The following is a 5,510-nucleotide window of genomic DNA, read 5'->3' as shown; positions in this document are numbered from 1 at the left end:
GGTGTCACTCCCCATAGTCAGCACCGTGTGTCTCACTCTTCTGTTTCTGCTTAACATGTCCACAAGCCCTTTCAAGGGGAATGAGCATGCCAGACATGCCTCAAGCACACCAATGTCAGGAAAAAGGTTAAAAACATAACCAGGATTCATGCCAGGGCATTTCTCAGACCTGCATTATTCTGTATGCACCCTTAAGGAACGTCCCCCAATATGCTGTAGTCCCACCTCACCAGGTTTGGTAGTGCTGTTTTTGCTACTCTAGGGTGGCAAGTCTATGACCTCAACCCCTAGAAAGGGAAACAGTTCCCAAGCCCACCTGACCTTCAAAACATGTACAGTTTTACCCCCCACTGAATCGGACATCTCTCCTAATACAGTCCTCCTGATAGTGCAATGAATATGAAATTGGGGGCAGTTCTTGGCTGTGCTAAGACTGAGGCTTCCTGGGATCTGGTGCTGTGCAGTTTGTCTTTTGCAAAAGCTATGAGCTGGGCCCACACTTAAAAAAAAACACCTGGGTTCCCCAAAACAAGTGACCAAAGCCAGGGCCCTGCCAGCAGGTAAGGAAATCCCAAAGAAGGTGCTGGACATATATGTCAGGGGGCATAGGCTGTCAAGAAAACAGATCAGACCCCCTCAAGGGCAGTGCCCCTCCCTCACCTGCATACCTCACATCACCTTGTTTGGCCCCAGAGAATGGCTGGTTAGTCAAAGGCAGGTGTATTAGTTAGGGTTCTCTAGAGAAACAGAATCAACAGGGAACACTTACAAATATAAAATTTATGAAAGTGTCTCACGTGACCGTAGGAGTGCAGAGTCCAAAATCCACAGGGCAGGCTGCGAAGCTGATGACTCCAATGGATGGCCTGGATGAACTCCACAGGAGAGGCTCACCAGCCAAAGCAGGAATGCAACCTGTCTCCTCTGAGTCCTCCTTAAAAGGCTTCCCATGATTGGATTTAGCATCACTAATTGCAGAAGACACTCCCCTTTGGCTGATTACAAATGGAATCAGCTGTGGATGTAGCTGACGTGATCATGACCTAATCCTATGAAATGTCCTCATTGCAACAGACAGGCCAGCACTTGCCCAATCAGATGAACAGGTACCACAACTTGGCCAAGTTGCCACCTGTCCCTAACCATGACAGCAGGTAAGATTTCTCAGGGAAGGAGCAACCTAAGACAGGCACAGCTGCAAAGGGCTATCAGGAGAAAACCTGGGTACAACAGAGGTGGGGAACAGACCCCCCACCACCCCAATCTTATAGGGGCCTAAACCCTGCCTGGCTACCTTTTATCCCTTGCCCAACTCAAATCGGGATATATCAACACCTGCAACAAAACAAGGGTGAAATATAGGTGATGCTATGACCCTCTCCTCTAAGCCAGTGTAAGCATTAAAGGGGGGGGAGTAGCAAGCAGGTCCCTTGCAGCAGGTGGGCCCTTCATGTCTCCTTGCACATTTAAACTATCTCTTTTTTTTAAATTCCCCAAATTTCTCTGAGCAGTCAGAACTACATGTAAACAGGATGCTTGCCCTGAGAATGGGTAAAACTGCATGTGGGCAAGATAAGACACATTTCTGTAAAGGAACCCATCCCCTAACCATTCCTTGGCTTCTGTAAACCCTGCTTCATGCCCTACATGATTTAAACTAACCAGTCATTTGCCTTGTCTTTAACATGCCATTCTGTCTATGAAAACAGATGTTAACCTTTTGTTCAGGCTTCAGACTTTCAGAGGCTACTCAGCTGATCCTTATGGCCATGGATGAATAAAAACCTACTTCCTGAAACTTCAGAGCCTCAGCCCTGGTTTGTTCTGTCTCTGTGTAATGTTCTAGGAGGCTTGCAGCCTTTTTCCTGCTTCACACAACACTATTTTTGTATCTTCTGTCTATTCTTCTAGAAGACTTATCCAATAAATCCTTAATGCTTGTTCATTTCCTCCTTCATTTTGTCACTTAAAATATATTGCCTGTTCCATGAAGTCTTCCTGAGGTTTTTATTTAAAATTTCAACAATACCCTTTTCCCCAAACACCATTACTCTTGTTTTCTTCATAATACTTACTACCAATTAAAAATTAATTCATTTACTTACTTACTTGCAATAATACTATCTGCCTCTGTCCACTACAATGAAGTTCTAGAAGGGAGAATTTGAAAAACTTTTGTTCATTTATATATCGATAGTGCTTAAATGCATGTCTTGAATATTAGTAAATCTTTGCATTATGAATACTCAGTTTGATACCCACAATGACTTGAGAGAGATGGATTTCTTACAAGTAGAGAAATGGCATGATTTGCCCACAGTCAATAAACAATTCAATTGAAAAACAATATCGCAATTCTGGGCTGCAACTGACCCTAATGAAAGCTGCAGTCTTGCTTCTAAGTCTGTTATTCCTGATGTTAGGGAACAGGTGATCACAGGCTCTGGGTCGGATGCACAGTATATGTCTGTGAGTATACCTGTAAGCCACAGAGTAGAAAATGCCCATGCTTAAGTGAAAGATGAGTGGCTCAATGCTGTTTTATTATGTTACAATATTCAAAGATGTCATTATGTCCTTGACCCAACTGCTTCTTATCATTTTGTTCCTCAAGTCATTCTGTGTCTATATATGGTATTTCTTGGAAAATTCATGCTTAGGGAGGCAATATATTACAACAGCATGTAATAAAAGCATTTCTGAAATGGGCTGATTTTGAGTTGTTATCTCAGCTATTATGTCCACTAACATTGCATCCTTGGCTTAATTACCTGATATTTCAGATGTCATTTTTGTCATCTGTAAATTGTGGGTACTCTAATATATAACATGTAGTGTTTCGTGTAATTTAATCTGTTACTGCATGCAGTGAACTTAGAAACTAAAACCATTTATGTAATTAATGATCAATATATTATAAATTACTGCTATGAGTTTATTAAACAAATATTCATTAAGGTCTTCATTCATATGACCTCATTGCAAGCTTTATAAACCTTATAGTATATCAGTTTTTGTTACTCATTTTTGAAGGAGATGAAAATTGAGAAGGGTAAGAATAGACTTTATTTATAAGAGAAATGGCAAAACTAAAAGTATATTGAGAGAATGAAAAGTCTTAGCACTGGTTTATGATGGAAGGAGAGCTTAAAAGTCTAAGGAAATATAAATACCTCTTGATAGATACAAGCTATGATTAATAGCTTAAATACTCAGCATACAAATATTTGTATTATTTGCAAGTCATTGCTATTGACCATTCTCAAAATACTGAGACTTCATTTAATTTGAATATGACTTGTTCTTTTATTTGACATACATTCACTGAACCACTATGACTGTTTCTCTCCAGGAAGCACTTACATTAGAATCCTCTGGATATTAATTAAATTAGTATCCCACATAAGACTTTCTGAAACAAGATCCCTGTGAATTTGCTTGTAAAAAAATCTCCCCATGCCATTCCTTTGCACACTAAGTTTCACAAATCCTTCCAGACTCCTAAGTACATGAAATCATGAAAAAATCAACAGGGGAAATAAATTAGTAAAATATTATAAATCATTGTAAGTCATTGATTCTTTTGGACAAACGCCAATTATTCTTTCTTATTTCTATTGAGAAAGACAGTGAAAAAAGAGTGCTAGAGCATAGAGAAAGCAAAAAGTTTTTTTTCAGTCTCATGCCCAGAGTTAAAATGAGAAATCATTCAAAAATGAAGATCCTATGAAATGAACTTTGTCCAAGAAGTAAACTCTGAGAGACAATTCCAAGGAGAGAGTGGACATGTAGGTCCCTTGTAATGAAGGATTTTGTAGGTGCAGGTATGGTATAGACATAGGTTAGCTGTCGTTCTAAGTACAGCTAACAAATAGATGCAGCTATACAGATAAAATTTTACAAGGAATTTAACATAAAGGGAAATGAAATAACAAATTAGTAGAGGTATGAAATCTCTTCATATAACATACAAAAAGAGATAATATGAGATGGCATGCGCAGGTTTAGAGAAAATGGTTTCAATTATCCTTAATGCGAATTATATCTATATGTATGTTTTGTTAGAATTCATTTCAAGAGCAAGTACAGACTCTTAGAAGATGTTCATTAAAAATGGCAGTGCATGGTCAGACCATGGTGGCTCAGCAGGCAGAGTTCTCACCTGCATGCTAGAGACCTGGGCTCAATTCCTGGTGTATGCCCATGTGAAAAAAAAAATGGCAGTGCAATAACAGAATTCATTCTCCTGGGGCTTTCAGATCATCCCAAACTCAGGCCTCTCCTCTATGTGCTGTTTCTGGTTGTTTACCTCACCACTTTCTTAGGCAACCTGGGCATGATAACGTTAATCAGACTGGACTCTCACCTCCACACACCCATGTATTTCTTCCTCACTAAGTTAGCCTTTGTGGACTTGTGCTACACCTCCAATGCAACTCCACAAGTGATGAGAACTTTCTTATCTGAGAAGGAAATCATTTCTTATGCTGGCTGCTTTACCCAGTGTTGTGTTTTCATTACACTCCTCCTGACTGAGATCTACATAATGACAGCCATGGTCTATGACTGCTCCCTGGCCAGATGCAACCCACTGTGCTAAAGTGTGAAAATGTCCAGGAGAGTCTGCCTCTGACTGGCCACATTTCCTTATGTCTACTGCTTCTCAGACGGTCTATTCCACGCCATCTTGACCTTCTGCTTGAGCTTCTGTAAGTCCAATGTCATCAACCATTTCTACTGTGCTGACTGACCCACTGCTCATTGTTTTCTTGCCCTGATGTTTATGTCAAGGAACATGCCATGCTCATATCAACTAGCTTCAACTTCTCCAGTTCCCTCACCATCATCCTGGTGTCCTACACCTTTATTATTGCTCCTATACTCAGGATCAAATCAGCTGAAGGAAGGCACAAGGCACTCACTACCTGAAGCTCTCACATGATGGCTGTCACTCTATTTTATGGGACACTCTTCTGCATGTATGTAAGACCACTAACGGATAAGACTGTTGAGGAATCCAAAATAATAGCTGTCTTCTACACGTTTGTAAGCCCAGTGCTTAATCCATTGATATATAGTCTGTGAAATAAAGATGTAAAGCAGACTTTGAAAAGTATCCTCAGAGGAAATGTGGTCACTAAGATGGCAATTCCCCCACTTTCCAACAAACCACAATTCTAAACCTTTCACGCAAATGTTTTTCCATTTTGATGATAAAATTTGTTGTTCTCTATGTATATGTCTCTTGTGTTTCAGGTAACATTATAAGGTCCAGGGAACAGGAAGCTACATTTAAACCTAGGTTCTTACTCTCCAACTTATGGTCCAAGAACCCACACCATCACCATTGCCTCAGATTTTGTTAGAAATACAGAATCCCATTGTAACTTCAGATCTCCATTCACAAACCTGAATTTTAACCAAATCCCTAGATTTTTATGCTTCTTAAAAATTGATGTCCCAAATTCCCTACTTGTTTGCCTTGGCACATTGGTGTGCTCTGATGTCTT

At 40.0% G+C, this 5,510-nt stretch overlaps 1 pseudogene; it reads left to right on the top strand.

Annotated features, from left to right (window-relative positions):
• The first annotated feature begins 4,123 nt into the window (after positions 1 to 4,123).
• LOC143650984 (olfactory receptor 5M11-like) lies at positions 4,124 to 5,085 on the top strand (annotated as a pseudogene).
• Positions 5,086 to 5,510: the final 425 nt, after the last annotated feature.

The sequence above is a fragment of the Tamandua tetradactyla genome, chromosome 11 (genome assembly GCF_023851605.1).
Source record: "Tamandua tetradactyla isolate mTamTet1 chromosome 11, mTamTet1.pri, whole genome shotgun sequence".
Classification (NCBI taxonomy): Eukaryota; Metazoa; Chordata; class Mammalia; order Pilosa; family Myrmecophagidae; genus Tamandua; species Tamandua tetradactyla.
The sequence above is the reverse complement of the archived record's forward strand: the minus strand, read 5'-3'. Positions and strand labels throughout refer to the sequence as shown.